Here is a 24,268-nt window from a genome sequence, read left to right as displayed (position 1 = left end):
GGGTAAAGTAGAGGGTGAAAATTTTTTGAAAGTAAATCATTATTAAAGAACTATTAAAGCATTTTTCACAGCTACACCTATCAAAGCCGGTATTTGTCTTCTCGCTTGGAAATAAAATTATTTTTCAATGTTTTTGGAAATTTAACCCCCTAAGCGGATGAAATACAAGACGAAAAGTGTTACGAATTTATCTCATTATGAGAGCGTTTTGAAAGGTAATTCTATCAAAATTTGTATTTGGCTTCTCTGTTAAAACAAAAAAATATGTGTTTCACTGGTTTTGGAAATTCAACCCCTAAGGGAGTGAAATAGAGGACGAAAATATTAAGAAAATATTTTGTTGGATTTAAATATTTTTCAAGCTAAATCTATGAAATCAGTCCTCTCGGTTAGATATAAAGAAATATTTGTCAGGGGATGAAACTTTCTATGGGAATATAACCACAAGAACGCAAAAGGCAAGGTTAACAAAAATATTAAACACCGGCTACCATAATTGCCGTTTGGTAAGAAGTAAATGCGGGAAAGACCACACTTCTATGGTCTTAAGTAGCTAAAAAGTTTAGAAACTGATGGAATTTGTGCACGACATAAAAATACGAATAAAGAAACACAGAAAAGACTGTACAGACCATAGAGTCCAGGCGGGCGAAGCAGCGGCCGCTGAGCTAGTCAAAACGTAAAATACAATATGTCAAAATACATAAATAGTTTTCGAACATTCTTTAAGGACAGATTACAGTCGTGCCATACATCAGTTATGACATACCAATATCTCTCATGATTAACTGTAAGATAACTCCAATGGCACATTCAGATGACTTTTCATTATTCCCGATCAACATAATAAATGCAGTTAGGAGAACTCGGCAGGCGCCTTCAATTGCTCACCATGTATTCATATGCCCCGTCTCTGTTTACGGAAAACAGTACCTCAAAATTTCATATTTATTGCACAGCGTTGCTAGGGCCACGCCATTCCGTTGCCCTCCCGGCCGATAGCCTTGGAGAGTTTTGTAGGAATGTTAAGTATGAAATCGTCTAGTACTATTGGCTACAAATGGGGACAGCGAGAGTGTATACACAATAAGCAACTGAAGGCCCCTGGCGGTTTATCTCAACTACATACGTTACACCTGCCTGATATAGTGTAAGGCCCCCACGAGCACGCAGAAGTGATGCAACACGATGTGGCATGGGCGCGATTGATGTCTGAGGTAGTGCTGGAGGGAATTGACTCCGTGAATCCTGCGGATCTGTCCATAAATACGTAAGAGGTCCAGGGGTGGAGATCTCTCCTGAACAGCACGTTCCAATGGTTGGTTGTTGTTGTTTTGGGGAAGGAGACCAGACAGCGAGGACATCGGTCTCATCGGATAAGGGAAGGACGGGGAAGGAAGTCGGGCGTGCCCTTTGAAAGGGACCATCCCGGAATTTGCCTGGAGCGATTTAGGGAAATCACGGAAAACCTAAATCAGGATGGCCGGACGCGGGATTGAACCGTCGTCCTTCCGAATGCGAGTCCAGTGTCTAACCACTGCGCCACCACGCTCGGTCAGCACGTTCCAAGGCATCCCAAATATGCTTATTAACGTTCATTTCTGGGTAGTTTGGTGGCCGGCAGAAGTGTTCCTGAAGCCACTCGGTAGCAATACTGGACGTGCGGGGTGTCGCATTGTCCCGCTGGAAGTGCCCAAGTCCGTCGGAATGCACGATGGGCCTGACTTGATGTAGGTGATAAGACAGGATGCTTACTTAGTTGTCACCTGTCAGGTGACCTAGGTGTATCAGGAGTCCAAATGCACACGCCCCACACCATTACAGAGCCTCCACCAGTTTTAACAGTCCCCTGCTGACATGCAGGGTCCATGGATTCATGAGTTTGTCCCCATAGCCGTACTCAACCATCCGCTCGGTACAATTTGAAACGAGACTCGTCCGACCAGGCAACATGTTTCCAGTCATCAACAGTCGATTGTCGGTGTTGACGGGCCCAGGCGAAGAGTAAACCTTTGTGTCGTGCAGTCATTAAGGCTACACGGGCGGGCCTTCGGCTCCGAAAGCCCATATCGATGACGTTTTGTTGACACTTGTTGATGGCCCAGCACTGAAATCTGCAGCAGTTTGCTTAAGGGTTGCACTTCTGTCACGCTGAAGATTCCCTTCAGCCTCGTTGGTCCCGTTCTTGCAGGATCTTTTTCCGGCCGCAGCGATGTTGGAGTTTTGATGTTTTACTAGTGGCTCCTGATACTCACGGTACTATCGTGAAATGGTTGAGCGGGAAAATCCCCACTTCATCGCTACCTCGGAGATTCTGTGTCCATCGCTCGTGCGCCGACTATAACACCACGTTCCAACTCACTAACTCTGAAGCAGCAGTAAGCGGTCTAACAACTGCGCCAGACACTTGTCTTATATAGGCGTTGCCGACCGCAGCGCCGTATTCAACCTGTATACACATCTCTGAATCTGGATACGCCAACCCATACCAGTTCTTTGGCGCTTCAGTGTATATTGACCTGATTTAGGAAGAAGTCTTTTGAACGTTCCATTGCAATTATGTTACAGTCAAATATGAAAGTTGCAGATATGCAGTAACCAATGTATTGCGCCATTATAATGCGTTCATAAAAAAAATTCACAAGCTAATTATTTATTTTAACATCTTGTGTTTCGTGTTTTTATTAATACTGCACCTTCTGATGTAGCTAATTGTCTGAAAATGAACGTAAACTATCTAAACTAGACACCATTAAAAATTAGATGCAACTGTCACAAGACACAAATAAATAATACAACGAAAAATAATCAGGAAAATTTTAGGTCCAAACTGTGCTTGCGAAGATACGTACAAATTTTGAAAGTATACCAATAGTTATTTGGATAGTGAGAAAAACGCATGTTAAAATTTTATGGGTATATTAAAAGAATGGAACCAACTATATTAACTAGAGATGTCGAATTGTACGGAAGTCACAGTAAATCTCAGAGTGAAACAACAAAACGGACCACTGTAGTGAAAGAAGACCTGAAAGAAACACTAGTAACACAGCTCGATTTACTAGACAGAAAAATAATTGGACGGTCGACCGAGCAGAAATACCAACGAAAATCGGAACAGCTTTGTCCATAAAGCAGAAAAGAGTCCATTCCTTGAGAATGATAGTAATGTGGGCACAAAGAGAAACTAAAACAAAACTCGTATATCGCGTGATACATTAGGACCCAAATGTGAATAATAATAATATGTTCTGCCAGTCGTAAAAGGCGACGAAATGAACAATCCACTAATAGGGCTAACCCCCCTTTTAGTGTGATTACTTGGTTCAGGACAGAACTAAAGAAGCCTCGGACAAGTGCCGTCATGGTCTGGGACGACGCTTGAACCCTATGCCCGCCCACAATGGTAATGACACTGCTAGCCAACTGGAAAATGATGTAAATCTAAATAGAGGTGTTTTGCAGGATATGCTTCCTGCAACCACCCTAGAAGGAAAACAAAGAAAGAGGATGAGATGGTCAGATGAAGTTAATTGACACCTCATGTTCTGTTATTACCAAGCAACAAACCTAGGAACCAACACAACTGGATACAGATCACAAGTATACACAACATTTATTACCAGATACCCGGAATTAAAATTTTTAACAGAACAACGACTAGCTGATCAGATCCGTGTAACAATAAAAAATAACAGGATACCCCAGTCAGAATTAGAAAACATCAAACAACAAGTACAACAAATACTGGAACAAAATAATGTGCAATTAGAAGAAGAAGAAAATACAGTAATGGACTCAAACATCCCAGAGCAAACAAACAAAGAACAACACACATCAATTAAACAATCAGAGGAAAACGAAATCTTGAGACAGCCACCAGCACAAGCACAAATAGAACATGAAGTGACACACATGTTAGATATTGAAGAAAAATTTCAGTTGACATATATAGAATACAAAGACACAAATACAGACATTAGACCATTCTTGCATAGACCACCAAATCACCCACAAGTCGAAACAACAATAAAAACTATCAACACAATCATACACAACAAAATAAATGAATACACAACTATGGAAGAGTTACAACTACTGGTTTATGTAGGAGCACTCACTGCACTAAATATACACACTAGGCAGAGATCAGAACCAACCAACACACAGAAGAAACCCACAAAACCAGCATGGCAACACAGGCTACAGATCAGAATAGAAAAACTGAGAAAAGACATCGGACAGCTAACACAATTTATAAGAAATGAAATATCAGACAAAAAACGAAAAAGGTTAGGTAAAATCTCACAACAAGAAGCAATAGAGCAATTAGATGAAAAGAAGCAGAAATTACAAGCATTGACCAAACGACTTAAAAGACACAAAAAAAGTGAAAATAGAAGGAAACAAAACCAAACATTCAACACAAACCAAAAGAAATTTTACCAAACAATAGATAACACACACATAAAAATAGACAATCCACCAAACATAACAGACATGGAACACTTCTGGAGCAACATATGGTCAAACCCGGTACAACATAACAGGCATGCACGGTGGATACAAGCAGAAGCAGACTCATACAAGATCATACCACAAATGCCTGAAGTGATAATTTTGCAACATGAAGTCACCCGAGCAATTAATTCTACGCACAATTGGAAAGCCCCTGGAAATGATAAAATAGCAAATTTCTGGCTAAAGAAGTTCACCTCAACACATTCACATCTAACTAAATTATTTAACAGTTACATTGCAGACCCATACATATTCCCTGATACACTTACACATGGAATAACTTATCTGAAACCTAAAGATCAAGCAGACACAGCAAACCCCGCTAAATATCGCCCCATAACATGCCTACTAACAATCTACAAAATATTAACTTCAGTCATTACACAGAAATTAATGACACATACAACACAGAACAAAATTATAAATGAAGAACAAAGAGGCTGCTGCAAAGGAGCACGAGGATGTAAAGAGCAACTGATAATAGATGCAGAGGTGACATATCAAGCTAAAACTAAACAAAGGTCGCTACACTACGCATACATTGATTACCAAAAAGCTTTTGATAGTGTACCCCACTCATGAAAAACTGGAAAACCACACTTAATATCCAAACAAATTCAGATAATATCACATCACAGCCAATACAGATTAAGCGTGGAATATACCAAGGAGACTCATTAAGTCCTTTCTGGTTCTGTCTTGCTCTGAACCCACTATCCAACATGCTAAATAATACAAATTATGGATATAATATTACTGGAACTTACCCACACAAAGTCACACATTTGCTATACATGGATGATCTAAAACTACTGGCAGCAACCAATCAACAACTCAACCAATTACTAAAGATAACAGAAGTATTCAGCAATGATATAAATATGGCTTTTGGAACAGACAAATGTAAGAAAAATGGCATAGTCAAGGGAAAACACACTAAACAAGAAGATTACATATTGAATAACCACAGTGACTCCATAGAAGCGATCGAAAAAACAGATGCCTATAAATACCTAGGATACAGACAAAAAATAGGAATAGATAATACAAATATTAAAGAAGAATTAAAAGAAAAATATAGACAAAGACTAACAAAAATACTGAAAACACAATTGACAGCAAGAAACAAGACAAAAGCTATAAATACTTATGCCATACCAATATTGACCTACTCATTTGGAGTAGTGAAATGGAGTAACACAGACCTAGAAGCACTAAATACACTTACACGTTCACAATGCCACAAATATAGAATACATCACATACATTCAGCAACAGAAAGATTCACATTAAGCAGAAAGGAAGGAGGAAGGGGATTCATCGACATAAAAAACCTACATTATGGACAGGTAGACAATTTAAGAAAATTCTTTCTAGAACGAGCAGAAACTAGCAAAATACACAAAGCAGTCACTCATATAAATACATCGGCTACACCACTGCAATTTCATAACCACTTCTACAACCCTTTAGATCACATAACATCAACAGATACGAAGAAAGTAAATTGGAAGGGGAAGGCACTACATGGCAAGCACCCGTATCATCTAACACAGCCACACATCTATCAAGACGCATCCAACACATGGCTAAGAAAAGGCAATATATACAGTGAGACTGAAGGATTCATGATCGCAATACAGGATCAAACAATAAACACCAGATATTACAGCAAGCATATTATTAAAGATCCCAATACCACAACAGATAAATGCAGACTTTGCAAACAACAAATAGAAACAGTAGATCACATCACAAGCGGATGTACAATACTAGCAAATACAGAATAGCCCAGAAGACATGACAATGTAGCAAAAATAATACATCAACAGCTTGCCTTACAACATAAACTTATAAAACAACACGTTCCCACATACAAGTATGCACCACAAAATGTACTGGAAAATGATGAATACAAATTATACTGGAACAGAACCATTATAACAGATAAAACAACACTACATAACAAACCTGACATCATACTCACCAATAAAAAGAAGAAATTAACACAACTAATCGAAATATCCATACCCAGTACAACAAATATACAAAAGAAAACAGGAGAAAAAATTGAAAAATACATCCAACTGGCTGAGGAAGTCAAGGACATGTGGCATCAGGATAAAGTTGACATTATACCAATTATACTATCAACTACAGGAGTCATACCACACAATATCCACCAGTACATCAATGCAATACAGCTACATCCAAACTTATATATACAACTACAGAAATCTGTAATTATTGATACATGTTCAATTACCCGAAAGTTCCTAAATGCAATGTAACACATACCGTTCATTTAAAAGGAAGTGACGCTTCATCAAGGTCCGCGTCACTTTCCATTTTTAACCAGACTTAACGTCTGAGAAAGTAAAGAAATAATATTAATAGTAGTAGTAGTAGTAGTAAAATGGTAATATGTACAGGGAACCCCATTTATTTTGACTACGCCTAATAACTTTTCGTCCAGAAAAAAATCAAAAAATTATCAAGCAAATGTTGTTTAGCTACCAGGGGGACATTATCAGCATGACTGCCGTTCGTGCAACTTTCTTAGTTGGAAAGATATGAACAGCAGCACGTCTTCTTTAAAAAAAAAGCGTCCTGTATTTTTTATTCGGCAGTCCTCTTCCTCTGCTCAGGCCCTGATCAAAAATGTGCCACTGCGTACCGTTCACGTAAACATGACACTAAAACCGTTACGTTAAACTTAGTTTGACTCTCCTTTACTAGCACACAGTGCAAGTATCCGAGCTAACGTAACTCTCTCACCTGCTGGAGTTGACAGTGAACAAATGGAAACACAAGGAAAATACACACCGATCATTCAGGCAACTGTCTTCTGTTTATGAAAAGCTAGGAGTGCTGCAGATCTTTTAAAACTGCTGCGGTAGTCTGTTACATGAACCGTTATTGTAAATGAGAAAACGTTTTTGCTGTTCTTGTTCTGCGATCTTTCGTTTTCCGTAGTTGAGTAGCATTTCTGTCACTCCCCGCACGCAGAATGTCTGTGGAGAATGACGAGTCCCCAAAACTGGAACGATTCTTTAGATGTTCTAGACAGACATGACATCCAGTTCTAAAGGTCTCTCCGTTATATACAGGATGTAAACTAAATTATTATAGTCGCTTGGAGAAAAACTTCTTTTTAATCGGACAATTCCTCTTTAGAACTGTATTCAGCACAATCGACCTTTAACAAGTTGTCAATGTAATGCATTGACGGAAAAAATGCAACACCCTGAAGGTTCAGTGGCACCAAGGTTTGGCTCTGAGTAGTATGGGACTTAACATCTGAGGTCATGAGTCCGCTAGAACTTAGAACTACTTAAACCTAACTAACCTAAGGACAGCACATACATCCATGCCCGAGGCAGGATTCGAACCTGCGACCGTAGCGGTCTCGCGGTTCCAGACTGAAACTCGTAGAACCGCTCGACCACTCCTGCCGGCTGTGGCACCAAGGTATAATACGTTCATAATGGGGGGTTGTAGTCTTAGAGATTCATTTGTCACGGTCATCGGCGATCAGATGGCGCTTTGGAGGCGTGTCTGTACGCGCTCTGTTTTGACTCCGCAGGTAGTGACTGTACTGAGTTTATAGGGTACAACCACGCCCCACCGACGAGGACGTATTCCTGTGGAACATGTCCGCAGCTCGTGGTCTAGTGGCTCATGTTGTTGCCTCTGGATCTCGGGGTCGCGGGCTCGATTCCCGGCCGGGTCGGAGATTTTCTCCGCTCGGGGCCTAGATGATTTCCGAATCATTTCATCATCATTCGTAAAAGTAGCGAGACTGGACCGTGTTAAGATTAGGAATTCGTACGCGCGCTGATAACCGCGCAATTGAGCGTCCCCCAAACCAAATATCATCATCATCATCATCCTGTGGAACAAGTTCAGCCGTTTGAACAGGGTCGCTCTATGGGCCTGTGGGAAGCTGGATGGAGGTGTCGACAGGTTGCTGCTTTCAGCAGTGGTCTGTGGTACAGTTCCCCATCAGCAGACCAGGTTCTGGACGTGTACATAGTACAATTGCACATCAAGACTGACTCACTGTGAGAGCTGCAGAGTTCTACCGAGCATCATCCAGGGAAGAAATCAGGGTACATGTTGCACCTGATGTATCAGCAGATACGACTGGGAACCGTGTGCTTGCAGCAGGACTGAGACCATCTGATACTCTTACAGGCTACCGCTGACATCACGACGCTGCCAAGCACGGCCATTCTGGTGTCGTGAAAGAGCCGACTGCAGAATGGAAAAGATTCTGTATGTTTGTAAATAACGGATGTACGGTGCAGACCTGGCGAGTGACCTATAGCGGGGCGCATTCGCCCACGACATTCAGGTCCCAATACAGCTTTCATAGTGTGTGTGTGTGGGGGGGGGGGGGCGGCATCAGTTACAACTAGCAGTCAAATTTGGCGTATCTGCAGGGTTCAGCGACCAGTGCCCGTTACATTATACGGGTCGCTGTCCCCGTAATACAGCCATTTTTTCGAGAGGAAGGTGATGTGGATATTCAGCAGGACAATGCACGTCTACGTACGGCCGCATGCTCTACATGTAGTACAATAATTACTCTGGGCAACAAGATCACCAGATCTCTCGCCAGTTCAACACGTGTGGGACACAGCCTGCAAGATCGCCGAAATGCAATAAAAAGTGCGAGGTGCTTCATGTAGTCTATCGCAGGATGCCATTCGGTACCATTATGATCGTTTGCAAGGGAAAATATGCGCCTGCGTTGCCGCCAGAGGGGGATAGACTGTACATTGACGCTGCTGTTTGGGCGCCCTTTACCGTGGTATAAATGTTTCATTCGGTCTTAATTTGCAATCGTATACTGTCTTCCGGCCTAACGACAAGCGCCGGCTCGAAGATCAAGAACGATACAGCAGAGATGGCTGTGAGACGACGTCAGCCAATAGAACACTGACTAGGACGTCGCCACGACAGGAGCGACATCTGCACGAAGAGAATAGAAGCAACGCGCTGCCTAGCCGCGGCCGCACAGTAGAAGACGCTCACTAGAAGAGCCGCCGTGGTATTAACTATAGCAGTGACTTATATGAACTTGAGTAATTAGCTAGCTTGGAAATTGTATACACCAAAGGACATTGATTATTTGAATGTCGCCAATTGCTTGCGACCCATCATGTAGAAACAAAAGTTAAGTATTGTCAATTCATTTACTGTAATAAACTCCTTTAGTGTGATTTGCTTGTATTCTAGTTGTCCGAAAAAATAGCTTCGTAGGCATCCTATAAGAGACGAGTTGGCAGGATTCCACATACTGGGTGATTCCAGAGGAATGGCAAATATTTTAGGAGGTGGTAGTGCAGACGAATTGCAATAAAAATGCTATATAACACGTGTCCAATTTTTATTGAGTACAGAGATACAGTTCAATGAATTTTCCTTTCGTGTGCTGGTACACCGATTGCTATGGGTTGCTCTGGGCGTATTTATCGAATGTCAGCAGTAGAGTATTCATGTTCACGTTGTCAAGTTGTGCTTTAGTTAACATTAAAGTTTTTATTGACATTTGTTGGCCAACTCTACTGTACTGTAACGTGTAAGCATGCCGCACCTGTGCCGGCCGGAGTGGCCGAGCGGTTCTAGGCGCTACACTCTGGAACCAAGCGACCGCTACGGTCGCAGGTTCGAATCCTACCTCGAGCATGGATGTGTGTGGTGTCCTTAGGTTAGATAGGGGACTGATGACCCGAGAAGTTAAGTCCCATAGTGCTCAGAGCCATTTGAACCAATTTTGCCGCACGTGTGCTGAATATGCCGATATTGTATTTGTCTATGGGTTTTGCAATGGAAACGCTGCTGCTGCTTGTAGAGAATACGGCAGGCGATTTACTAACCGCAGACTAGAGTGTTTTCTCGTGCGTTCAGTACACTGAGTGACACAGCAGTCATATTGCTTCTGAACGTGTAAATGAACAGACTGTGGATGAAGTAGAAAACGTTATTCAGTCGATAGAACGTAGTCCTTCAACAACAACACTTAGAATTTCTGCTCGTATCGGTGTTCCACATACAAGACTATGGCGGACATTGCGTGTGCACCAGTTTCATCCGTATCATTTACAGCTCATTCAGCACCTTTGAGCAGGAGATGAAGATAGACAATTGGAATTTTGTCATAGGAGACTTGAAAGTCGCCATCATTTTTACTCTTCACTGATGAAGTCAGTATCACTCGTGACGGCATCAATAACACTCGTAATTCACATCAGTGGTCTGAAGAAAATCCACGTGCCATTGTGAAGACTCATTTTCAAGAACGCTCCTCTTTAAACGTGTGGTGTAGTTGGACAGGCAATCAGTTGACTGGGACTGTTGCGTTTCACCATCGTCTTACAGGACCCTGTTATCTACACTTTCTTGAAAATGGGCTTCCAGCATTATTGGAAGAGATTTCTTTGGCTACAAGAATGCGCGTCTTCATCCAGCATGAAGGGGCTCTTGCACATTATAGTCGTCAGGTGACACGTCATCTAACACTTCCCCGAATATAGATCGGTAGATATGTGCACATTTCTTGGCCTCCAAGGTCCCCGGACCTTACCCCTTTGGATTTTGCCTGTGGGGATGGTTGAAAGGCGAAGTCTACAAAGAAAAAGTAGCCACAGGAGCCGATTTGATCGCTCGGATTATGAGCAGCGCAGACCTCATAAAACAACGCAAAGTTACCTCAGAAGAGGTACACGTGGTGTTATCAAGAGAAGTCAAAAGTGCATAGAAGTTGGCAGCGGAATTTTTGAAAATCAACTGTGAACTTCCTCATTTGCCTTTGCTTTAAGTTTGTGTGGATTACATACTAACAGCTGTATCTCTATACTCAATAAGAATTGGACACATGTTATATACCATTTTTATTGCAATTTGTCTATATTACCACCTCCTAACATATTTACTATTCCTGCGGAAACACCCTGTGTTCCTGCAATAATGAATTACTTGTCACATCCTTGTCAATTAAACGGCCTTGTCCTTGAAGGTGTTGCATTTTTTCCGGCACTGTAGGTGCATCAAGACGGTAAGAAGCTGAACTAAAAATGAAATCAAGCGAGGAGTTTAAATAGCCCCAGATTTGTTCTCAGTAATCCTTGAAGTACTTTTCGTACTCTTAAACTGGGAGAACAATTAAGGAATGCTTTAGGTGTTTTGTATTATCCTGGACGATTGACTAATGTGGTAACCACGACGCTTCAGCTGTACTCTCTCCAAGTTCTGTGCGAAGGCTAAGGATCCACGACCCTGCAATAATAAATAAAGAAATAAATGCCTTCTGAAATAGGACAGACTAATGCGTTTAATAACCATCACATGTCCACACCGTTCCCTCTGGACATTACCACGGCGCAAACTTCCCGATATCCGTTATTGTGGCCAAATTCGTTAAGGAAATATCTCGCACGATAGCGACTATGACATATAGTGTTCAATAATACTTTGAACCCATCCGTAGATTAGAGCCAGGAAGTTAAATCCGATTTTCTGGAGTCTTTTTAGCGAGATAAGGTGCCGTATATCGAGGCAATAAATAACGTAATCTGAACTCGACCATTTCGCGACTGGGACGCGATTTTTCGTGTTGCCGAAATCACCATAACGAGCGCGTGCATCAATAGTATAGCGTATAATCCGCTTCCTGCGGCCCCGATAAGAGAACTCGCTTTGGAGATGCCCCTATGCATCACCTGGCCGGTACGTTTCTGGGCTAGAAGCCTGGTAGGGCTTTGCATGAAAGTTTCCCCATCCATCGACTGGCCCACCACTTAAAAGTAGCCTCCTTCGCTTCTTCGCGTTCTTTCGACTCTAAAACTAATGGTCGCAGCCCTGCATTTGGCGAGTCCCGTCGCTCGTTTATGCTAACGAATGTCCGCGCTATCTGGCTCCGGCCCGGCGAGTCTAGCCGGCCCCGAGCATTTGCATTGTAATGAAGTCCGGCCAGCGGCGCCAGTTGCTGATGACGTATCGCTGTCATTGTTGCGCGATATGCGTAGCCGCTCCCTAATCGTCCAATATCGCCGCGCAACGCGTTCGAAAACGGCGCATTACGCTGAAACGAAAGGCCAAATTGCGCAGTTTAAAGATAATTTGTACCGATCATTTCCGCTTGATAGGCGCCCTTCAACTATAGCCGTGGTCGCTGATTATTTGTGTGTTCTGGTGCGCCGTCATTAGCGTACGACGCACTCGGACGCGGGACTGCTCAGCCCCAAGAATTGCCTCGTGTGACTGACATCGTTTTCCAGCCTACACTACTGGTACAGATCTCCCAGTCTACAATCCTGGTCCAGATTTCTCGTTAAAATTCCCATTCTTAATTTCTCTCAGAAGGTATAAGCCCTTTATATAGCGGTTTAGTTAAACCAATATTTCCGAAACCCTGTAAGATATCGTAATTCTATCCTCACCTAATGAATCGCGAGAAAGTACTCACTAAACGACATACAATTACCTCTCACAGCTATATTGATTATAGAGGTATCGGTATCAACTTCGCTTTTTCAGTTGAATTGTCGTAATTTCTGCTGCTAATAATGTGGTTCTAAAAGAAACAAATTCAATACTGTTTCACTTTTCAAAATTTGATTAGAGGTTCCGCACTGACTATAATTTTTAGAACTTAGCATTCATGAACATGTAACCGATTGTTGTCTTTTGTAGAGGTTTGTGATTTCATACCCAAATAAGGAAATACGTCACGTTGGATAAGGAAGAAACAGAACAATCGAGTTGCACGCATGAAAGTATCCCGATAGACCATGTCTATAGTTGAATTCTTTTATCTTGGCGGCTCGCGCATGCCCGCCCAGACGCGGGAGATTGCTGCGTTGCCAGTTGCACACGACGCACGCGCCAATAGAAGCAGCACCAAAGTATAGCATAGTTCGCAAGCTTACGTTTAGGGGGGAGCGCGCAGTTCATGAAGTAAAGCCACCACGGCCGCATTAACCCTTTCCCTGCTACAAAGACGTGCTTCCTGCATTCCGCGCTGTGCGCGATTTTGTCACTGCACTGCTCGCCTGTGCAGACACATGGTGTTCCGACTGCTTTGACACTCTTATCATTCGATTCCACAAAAATTATTTGGCCCAAAAATTAGATTTTTACACATCTTCTTGACTGATACCTTCCCCCCATAAATGACTTAATTTTGTTTCGATGTTCAACGCAGTTATTATGCAGCATTAAATATAGTAAACCACTGCACGAAATTTTGAAGGGTTTGCAGAGGTAAAAGTCCATAGAGTATACTTTCCTTATGGTCGATTTTAGTTTCCACAATGTTGAGAATGAAATATGGACAAGATACCTAAATTTCATATAAAATTTACTGTATAACAATATCTCATTTAAGTACCACATAGGTGTCGTATGTAATATTGAGAAATATTCCGTCTTTCGCGACTGTAACAAGAGTTTTATTTACACTGAGCACGTTTGGCTTTATTTTAAAGCACTTCAATCAATCAAAAGGAAGTAGACAAAACACATTAAACAAAACTGTGGACTTACAAAACATTAGGATTTGAATATACCGTCTATCAGTGAAGTGCTCTGAGCTATGTCAAATATAATTTTTGTGTGTGGCACACACAAACATCATTTATTTGCTAAAACACTGATCAGCCAACACAAACGTTGAATATTGTGTTACCGCAGCACAAAACTACGAAAGGTGACTTGGCAATGGAGGAGACAAAATACTGTCCACTGAAGATGCTTCAAAAGAGAGAAACGCGTCTGGTCTAAATAAGCCCCTTATTACAGTTGCAGAAGAGGAATATATTTCAGTACCATTGGTAAAACTGCGACTGTGGAACAAAAACAAGAAAGAGAACATGAGTACCATTGTGTATGTGCCATACCTTTCATTGATTGAAGTGCTTCAAAATAAAGTCAAACGCGTCCGGTGTAAATAAAACTTTTATTACAGTCGCGAAAGACGGAATATTTCTCAATATTACATACGACACCTATGTGGTACTTAAATGAGATATTGTTATACAGTAAATTTTATATGAAATTTAGGTATCTTGTCCATATTTCATTCTCAACATTGTGGAAACTAAAATCGACCATAAGGAAAGTATACTCTATGGACTTTTACCTCTGCAAACCCTTCAAAATTTCGTGCAGTGGTTTACTACATTTAATGCTGCATAATAACTGCGTTGAACATCGAAACAAAATTAAGTCATTTACGGGGGGAAGGTATCAGTCAAGAAGACGTGTAAAAATCAAATTTTTGGGCCAAATAGTTTTTGTGAAATCGAATGATAAGCGTGTCAAAGCAGTGGGAACACCACGTGTCTGCACAGGCGAGCAGTGCAGTGATGACAAAATCGCCCACAGTGCGGAATGCGGGGAGCACGTGTCTGCAGCAGCGAAAGGGTTAATGAAGAGACAAAGCACTAGAAATGTCAAAAAATTGCATTCAAACAAATATAATTCGTGAAGTAAGGCACTTCGATATTGTTTTTAAATAATGAAAATATTAAGCACTGCTGAAGGTTTGAACTCATAACCTTTCACATAGAAGCCAAACACCTTAACCGTTATGCTATCGCGGCTCGTCCACCGATGGGATGCCATGAGGACTCTTAACATGTCACGCAAAATACTGACAAACACTGTTGGTATAACTACACTCCTGGAAATTGAAATAAGAACACCGTGAATTCATTGTCCCAGGAAGGGGAAACTTTATTGACACATTCCTGGGGTCAGATACATCACATGATCACACTGACAGAACCACAGGCACATAGACACAGGCAACAGAGCATGCACAATGTCGGCACTAGTACAGTGTATATCCACCTTTCGCAGCAATGCAGGCTGCTATTCTCCCATGGAGACGATCGTAGAGATGCTGGATGTAGTCCTGTGGAACGACTTGCCTTGCCATTTCCACCTGGCGCCTCAGTTGGACCAGCGTTCGTGCTGGACGTGCAGACCGCGTGAGACGACGCTTCATCCAGTCCCAAACATGCTCAATGGGGGACAGATCCGGAGATCTTGCTGGCCAGGGTAGTTGACTTACACCTTCTAGAGCACGTTGGGTGGCACGGGATACATGCGGACGTGCATTGTCCTGTTGGAACAGCACGTTCCCTTGCCGGTCTAGGAATGGTAGAACGATGGGTTCGATGACGGTTTGGATGTACCGTGCACTATTCAGTGTCCCCTCGACGATCACCAGTGGTGTACGGCCAGTGTAGGAGATCGCTCCCCACACCATGATGCCGGGTGTTGGCCCTGTGTGCCTCGGTCGTATGCAGTCCTGATTGTGGCGCTCACCTGCACGGCGCCAAACACGCATACGATCATCATTGGCACCAAGGCAGAAGCGACTCTCATCGCTGAAGACGACACGTCTCCATTCGTCCCTCCATTCACGCCTGTCGCGACACCACTGGAGGCGGGCTGCACGATGTTGGGGCGTGAGCGGAAGACGGCCTAACGGTGTGCGGGACCGTAGCCCAGCTTCATGGAGACGGTTGCGAATGGTCCTCGCCGATATCCCAGGAGCAACAGTGTCCCTAATTTGCTGGGAAGTGGCGGTGCGGTCCCCTACGGCACTGCGTAGGATCCTACGGTCTTGGCGTGCATCCGTGCGTCGCTGCGGTCCGGTCCCAGGTCGACGGGCACGTGCACCTTCCGCCGACCACTGGCGACAACATCGATGTACTGTGGAGACCTCACGCCCCACGTGTTGAGCAATTCGGCGGTACGTCCACCCGGCCTCCTGCATGCCCACTATACGCCCTCGCTCAAAGTCCGTCAACTGCACATACGGTTCACGTCCACGCTGTCGCGGCATGCTACCAGTGTTAAAGACTGCGATGGAGCTCCGTATGCCACGGCAAACTGGCTGACACTGACGGCGGCGGTGCACAAATGCTGCGCAGTTAGCGCCATTCGACGGCCAACACCGCGGTTCCTGGTGTGTCCGCTGTGCCGTGCGTGTGATCATTGCTTGTACAGCCCTCTCGCAGTGTCCGGAGCAAGTATGGTGGGTCTGACACAGCGGTGTCAATGTGTTCTTTTTTCCATTTCCAGGAGTGTATGAATTACTCACGCTTCGTCAAAGTACAATAGGAAACAAACAATTACCGCTGTTCTTTATTGCGAAAAAGCAGTATAAAAGAAAGTCTGCTATCAAGACATTGCTTTTGTTCTATTACTTTATTTATGACTGAACGTTTGTAAAACTGAAGACACTCGTCCATGCTCTGCACTGCTGTCGAGATCTGGCAACGTCGTTCTCTGTTCATTGGCTGACTGTGTTTTGTGACGTCAGATGCGCAGAACGAACCTAAACTCGGCCGCCAACATAAAAGACGCGCACTTTACCAACAACGATAATTCAGTGAATGGGGCCATTGGAAGGGCACTGGAATACTACACAATGTTTTAATAACCATTAATTAATTAAAACGTTGATAGAGATACGTCGATACCTGTCGCAATACGCTACCTAGATAAAATAGAATTCAGTTTCGTAATTTTCCGAACAAACTGAATCGTTTGATGTACTTCATAATAAAATTCTGCTTTAATTTTATTTTGCCTCTTTATAGTGATTTTTGTTTTAGTGTGTTTCTAAACCTTCCACCCCTTTCAGTCAGTCTCCATCAACATACAACGAATATGATTTGCATGCGAACAGAATCCGCAATTTTTGAGGAATTTCGACAGTCATTTAGGTACAGTGAATTATCCATATAACTGGTCATCAGGACAGATTGAAATTGCAATTATGTCATGTCAATAATTATGTATTTGACGTAAGCTGCTTTTTAATGGTACTTCATTTTACCGGACTAGTTTCGAACTATCGTGCATCGTCGGCGGTACTTTATATGTACTGCTTTTAGCGGATTCCAAGGAGAATGTTTCGTAATAATCATATGAAGAGTTGAAATAGAAAATTTCGAAGTGCCAAAGCTCACATTTGTTAGGAGAATCATAAAACGATGTATCTCTTTTTCTACATAATCTGTTTTTATCCAGAAAATTGATAACGTATTCTGAGACCACAGAATTATGCTACAAAAAACAATGTGACAAATAAGAAAATAAATAATTTGTTAAGACTGTTTTAAGAGTTGTACCAGGAAACTGATTGGTTTTAAGTAACAATAAGGAAGTTTATATTTCAAATGTCATTAATACAGAGGCACTATTTGTGGTAACTCAAGTTCAGAAATGCACCTGTTTTTAACTAGAAGAATAGGAGTCAACGAAAACGATTTCACATTTTTTTATTTTTTTAGAAAAGAGCAGCATAATTAAACTCAAGAAAAAAATTTCTGTTTCTTACGCAATTCCATTCTTGGGTTCAGATAGTGCAAAGTTTACTATAAAATTCCTTGTGCTGTCGGGGAAGAAATGGCAACACCTTGAACAGGCATTTCTGTTTTGTGACTGATATGCATGGCTAGTCTTTCAGATGAAATACGGCATGATCTGCCAATGCCACGGTCTTTCCAGGCGGCCGCTGGTGGCCGAGCGGTTCTGGCGCTACAGTCTGGAACCACGCGACCGCTACGGTCGCAGGTTCGAATCCTGCCTCGGGCATGGATGTGTGTGTTGTCCTTAGGTTAGTTAGGTTTAAGTAGTTCTAAGTTCTAGGGGACTTATGATCTCAGCAGTTGAGTCCCATAGTGCTCAGAGCCATTTGAACCATTTTTGAACCACGGTCTTTCCTTTTTTGAATACATTGAAATTTATTCATTCTTTTGTTTCACAGTAAGAATTTTTATACAGCTGTTCTGATGGGGCAGTGTGAGACACTTTGATCATACTGTATTTAGAGATATTACAAACCTGCATTGACAACAATGTTGCAACAGCATATGTAACATCAGACGTCAGTTGAATGAACTGGAATTACATAGAATAAGTAAGGCTTGTGTGAAGCTTGCGTTACAAATGCCATGCTTAGGCGTCGTTTCTCTGTATTTGTAAAATCTCTGTTGCAGATCAAAGAGCTGTGTCCACTCGCCAAAAACTTTTCTGTTGTCTCCTCAAAACATGACAGGCTAAATTGTGGAGACATCAATATGCCACTTGCGTTTTCAGTGCTTTTGTGTTCTCGGTGCTCTGTTGCATGGCCAATAGCGAAGCACTGCTTGGCGCCAAGACGGTGCGCCATCTAGTAATGAACCTTTGAAACATACTCTCCATTATTTGACGCCTGGAAAAAGTTTAGGGGCATGCAACACAGTACCGAGAAAACAATAGCACTGAAAATGAAGTTTGTGAATAATGGCACTTTGAACGTTCATAGTGATTTCTGTTTTAGCATGTTTCTAATCTTCACCTCCTTCATTTATACATGCATATATATACAAATATATGCAAAACATAAAATTTTTAGGAGAAATTTCCACTGACAAGTAAATATCCTCGTAGAAATGTTCTTATACCAGTAGTATATATATGCATAAAGAAATCATATAATCATATTATTATACGATGATTACGAAACATGATTTTTGGCATACGCTAAAAAGTAGAACATATAAGGCACCGCCGATGACGAACAAACTCCCAAACGTAATCCGATGACATAAAGTAGCATAAAAAAGCAGCTTACGTAAGATACGTGATTATTAATATCACACATTCAAAAGCTACAGAGAACCAAGTGTACAAGACACGCTTAAAATTACAAGAACCCTAATTTGGTTCATAAGTCACGTCATATTTTAGGCGTCGTTTTATATTTTACGATTAGTTTACACAATGACGCGATACAATACCCAGAAGAATTTTAGCCGTCATGCGTCACATTTATTTGAAATGCCATTGTGTCACAGCTATTGTACTGACGAAGCCACCAATTTCACCGAACCGTGCACACAGAATGACGCAATTAATATTCGCGTGTCAGTATTACAGACTTTATGAGGCTTCTCGCGTTATTCACGACGGACAGCGAAAAATTCGAGTCGCGCCTGTTGAAGCCGATGCCAGAGCGGCGGCGTAGCGGTGACTGCCGACCGCAACCGGACCCGGCAGCGGGAGTTTAAAACCCGTTGTTTGCACGCCGCGTGAGTGGCGCCACCGCAAACCAACCGAAGTTGCGTTGCGCGGTTGACCACACGCCGGCCGACACGGATTTATTGTTACAATCAGAAGCGCGCGCTTGATCGCCGCCCTGAAAACTCACTTGCACGCAATTACGCGGTGCTGTTGCACAACAACTGTCTTTTTTTTTTCCACCGCGGCTAAATTTCACAACTGACAGTCAGTTCCGCCGGCTTCCTATTCTGCGCCGGGATACATATTCATCCCTGCATTGCCTCCACTTTCAACTCACGTAAGCAATATAGCGGCCGATGAGTTCTAATTATCAAATATCCCCCATTCTCTATTCTTTAAACAAAGTAACAAATGAACGTACATGTTAAATACTTGACATTAAGCATGTAACGTCTTTATGGTTGAGAAACACTGCAGTATTCCACGCGTCTCAGTGTTGAATATTGTAATCCTCAAATCCTCGACAAATAACCAAAACATATACCTATTCTAAAAAGCAGATAAAAATTCACTTGACGCATTCCTGAGAGACAATTTCCACTCATTCCAAATCAATAACATAAGTGTAGACCAGATGTGGCTTAAATTCAAAGAAACAGTATCGGCAGCAATTGAGAGATATATACCAAATAAATTAATAAACGACGGAGCTGATCCTCCTTGGTACACAAAACGGGTTAGAGCACTGTTGCAGAAACAACGAAACACACATGTCAAATTTAAACAGACGCAAAATCCCCAAGATTCGCGATCTTTTACAGAGGCTCGAAATTTAGAGCGGAGTTCAATGCGAGACGCCTATAACAGTTTCTACAACGAAACTTTGTCTCGAAACCTGGCAGAAAATCCAAAGAGATTCTGGTCGTATGTGAAATATGTTAGCGGCAAGAAACAATCAATGCCTTCTCTGCGCGATAGCAATGGAGATACTATCGAAGACAGTGCTGCCAAAACAGAGTTACTAAACACAGCCTTCCGAAATGCCTTCACAAAAGAAGTAAATATTTCAGAATTTGAATCAAGAACAGCTGCCAACATGAGTAATGTAGAAGTAAATATCCTCGGAGTAGTGACGCAACTCGAATCACTTAATAAAAGCAAGTCTTCTGGTCCAGATTGTACACGAGTTAGGCTCCTTTCGGAGTATACTGATGTATTAGTTCCATACTTAACAATCATATACAACCGTTCGCTCGACGAAAGATCCGTACCCAAAGACTGGAACGTTGCACAGGTCACACCAATATTCAAGAAAGGTAGTAGGAGTAATCCACTATATTACTGGCCCATATCGTTAACGTCGATATGCAGCAGGATTTTAGATCATATATTGTGTTCGAACATTATGAATTACCTCGAAGGAAACGGTCTATTGACACATGGTCAATATGGATTTAGAAAACATCGTTCCTGTGAAACACAACTAGCTCTTTATTTACATGAAGTGCTGAGTGCTATTGACAAGGGATTTCAGATCGATTCCGTATTCATGGATTTCCGGAAGGCTTTTTTCACTGTACCACACAAGCGGCTCGTAGTGAAATTGCGTGCTTATGGAATATCGTCTCAGTTATGTGACTGTATTCGTGATTTCCTGTCAGAGAGGTCACAGTTCGAAGTAATTCACTGAAAGTGATCGAGTGAAACAGAAGTGGTTTCTGGCGTTCCCCAAGGTAGTGTTACAGGCCCTTTGCTGTTCCTTATTTATATAAACGATTTTGGAGACAATCTGAGCAGCCGTCTTCGGTTGTTTGCAGATGACGCTGTCGTATATCGATTAATAAAGTCATCAGAAGATCAAAACAAACTGCAAAACGATTTAGAAGATGTATCGGAATGGTGCGAAAAGTGGCAGTTGACCCTAAATAACGAAAAGTGTGAGGTCATCCACGTGAGTGCTAAAAGGAACTCATTAAATTTCGGTTACACGATAAATCAGTTAAAGCTAAAAGCAGTAAATTCAAGTAAATAGCTAGGAATTACAATTACGAACAACTTAAATTGGAAGTAACACATAGAAAATGTTGTGGAGAAGGCTAACCAAAGACTGCGTTTTACTGGCAGTACAGAAAATGTCTATACTACGTTTGTCCGTCCTCCTTTAGAATACTGCTGCGCGGTGTGGGATCCTTACCACATAGGACTGGCGGAGTACATCGAAAAAGTTCAAAGAAAGGCAGAATGTTTTGTATTATCGCGAAATATGTGAGAGAGTGTCACAGAAATGATACAGAATATGGGCTGGAAATCATTAAAAGAAAGGCGTTTTTCGTTGCGACGGAATCTTCTCACGAAATTACAATCACCAACTTTCTCCTCCGAATGCGAAAATATTTTGTTGACACCGACCTACATAGGGAACAACGATCACCACGATAAAATAAGGGAAATCAGAGGTCGCACGGACAGATATAGGTGTTCATTCTTTCCGCGCGCTATACGACATTGGAATAATAGAGAATTGTGAAGGTGGTTCGATGAAACCTCTACCAGGCACCTACTTATTGTGCATGGTCTCCTTCGCAATACTTTCTTAAACAACTGATACACCACACCCAACGACGTTTCCACTTCCGGAAGCAGTCTTAGCACGCCTTTGTTGGATTGCGCGAAGCTCCGTCTGCGAATTTCTTTTATCTCGTTTGTCGTTGCAAATCTTCGTCCTTTCAACGTCTCAGCACCGTAACCGTAGATCCACATCTGATCATCAGTTATAACTTTCTTTTAAACATCTCGTTTTCATTTGTGTTATCCAAAAGTTCTTCACAGATTGTGAGGCGAAGGTCTTGAGTCACGAGCCGTGGGACGAACTTGGCGGCAACACGAGGCATTCCGTGTCAGGATTTCATGACATGATCCAAATGAAACGTTTCTTCTTTCTCCTACAAATCTCTCGGGCAGTTATTCTTCTATTAGCAAGCACAATTTCGTTGACGTTCCTCACATGAACCAGTCGTAACACCGAGTACGCCTTGAGCACTCATTGCCGTAGGCTTCCTGCATCATTTTGTGTGTCTCTGTAAAAGTTTTCTTGAGGTTCACGCAAAATTTATTGCAGATACTTTGCTCTTCTAACTCTGCTGTCTCGAAATTCGCATACTGTGCGACACAACGTTCTACCCAGTACAACTCTAAACAATAACAGACATACAACAATGAAAATTCCGGCAGTTAAACATTAAACAAAGATGTGTGCAGCAATGCCAACCACATTTCGCTCCAACACGCCATTAGCGTGAAATTACAAATGTTCCGAAATTTTTTGAACAGACCTCGTACATTTAGTTTCCAAGCGTAATACTTGTTGCTGATGAGTCTTTCCCGTCGTATGGCCGTGGTCGAAGAAAGTTTTCGGTTCCTGCCGTTTCTTCCGGCACAGCTCTGGACGAAACGTGAGGAACCGAAAACTTTCTTCGACCTCGGCTCTACAGCCCGGAAGACTCATCAGTAACTAAGACATCCGGTCGTGAAACCCTTAACTGTGATACTTCCATTATAGTGTTAAAGCTTTAACACACGATTATACTTTTTAACGAGTAGATTAGGACATGGTTTTTAAATTGTTCGGTTAATAATTATGCCTGACCCCCCCCCCCCCCCCCCCCCCGCGCGCGCGCGCGAAGACTGCCTGCAACTGGGCTAGATGACTTTTATACATTATGACCACGTTATAAAGACATATAGTGGAAGATTTTCTGTAACAAGTTTCAGCTAGTAATAGCGAATACTCTATTCAAGAACCACAAGAGGAGAAGGTATACTTGGAAACGGCCGGGTGATGCGGGAAGGTTTCAGTTAGATTACATCATGGTCAGACAGAGATTCCACACGTCCAGAATTTCTACAGAGTGGCTCCAGAAAAGCTCTTCCGCTGGCCACCAACCTCCTCAGACATGAACATTATTGAGCATATCTGTGATGCCTTGCAACGTGCTGTTCAGAAGAGATTTCCGCCCCGTCGTACGCTCACGGGCTTATGAAGAGCCCTGCAAGATTCATTCCCTTCAGACATTAGTCGAGTCCATGCTTCGTCGTGTTGCGGCACTTCTGCGTGCTCTCGGGGACCCTACACTATGTTAGACAGATTTATTAGTTTTTTTTTTTCTCTTCGTTGTAAGTTACCGGTGCTTGCGCGTCCTCTGTCGAATTTAGCTCGCTCTTCGAATATTGCTCCTCCTGGGGTATGTAGGCTTACACATAACGGTGATACTGCTTGCCCGCGAGCCCGCGGAGTTAAAATTCAGATATTTTTCTTTCAAAAATTCAGTCTTGATCACACCACGTATGCTTCAAGAACATAGGTGACCGGTTTCGGTAATGTCACATGACTATCGTCAGACCCATGGCAACCTTCGAAGATGGTCGATGGAGCACTCTTCTCAGCTGCTGTGATGTCAACGAGTTGCCATGGGTCTGACGATAGTCATTTGATATAACCGAAACCGGTCACCTATGTTCTTGAAGCATACGTGGTGTGATCAAGACTGAATTTTTGAAAGAAAATTTTTAAAAATTTTTGATCGCTGTTCCAAAAATGTTTATTAAAATTGTTTAAAATTCAGATGTCCAGTCGATAAAATTAACAGCCGCTACACTGCTCCGTGTTTGTTAAAGTTATGGAAAGACGCTCCGAACTGATTCACCTCCCTAGTAT

At 42.3% G+C, this 24,268-nt stretch overlaps 1 protein-coding gene across 1 annotated transcript in view; it reads left to right on the top strand.

Annotated features, from left to right (window-relative positions):
- The window catches only part of LOC124544796 (protein still life, isoforms C/SIF type 2-like), a 600,560-nt gene that overhangs the window by 322,524 nt on the left and 253,768 nt on the right, over window positions 1–24,268 (top strand). The gene's annotated exons all lie outside the window — the stretch shown is intronic.

The sequence above is a fragment of the Schistocerca americana genome, chromosome 8, assembly GCF_021461395.2.
Source record: "Schistocerca americana isolate TAMUIC-IGC-003095 chromosome 8, iqSchAmer2.1, whole genome shotgun sequence".
NCBI classification, from domain to species: Eukaryota; Metazoa; Arthropoda; class Insecta; order Orthoptera; family Acrididae; genus Schistocerca; species Schistocerca americana.
This window is presented reverse-complemented; position numbering and strand designations above follow the sequence as displayed.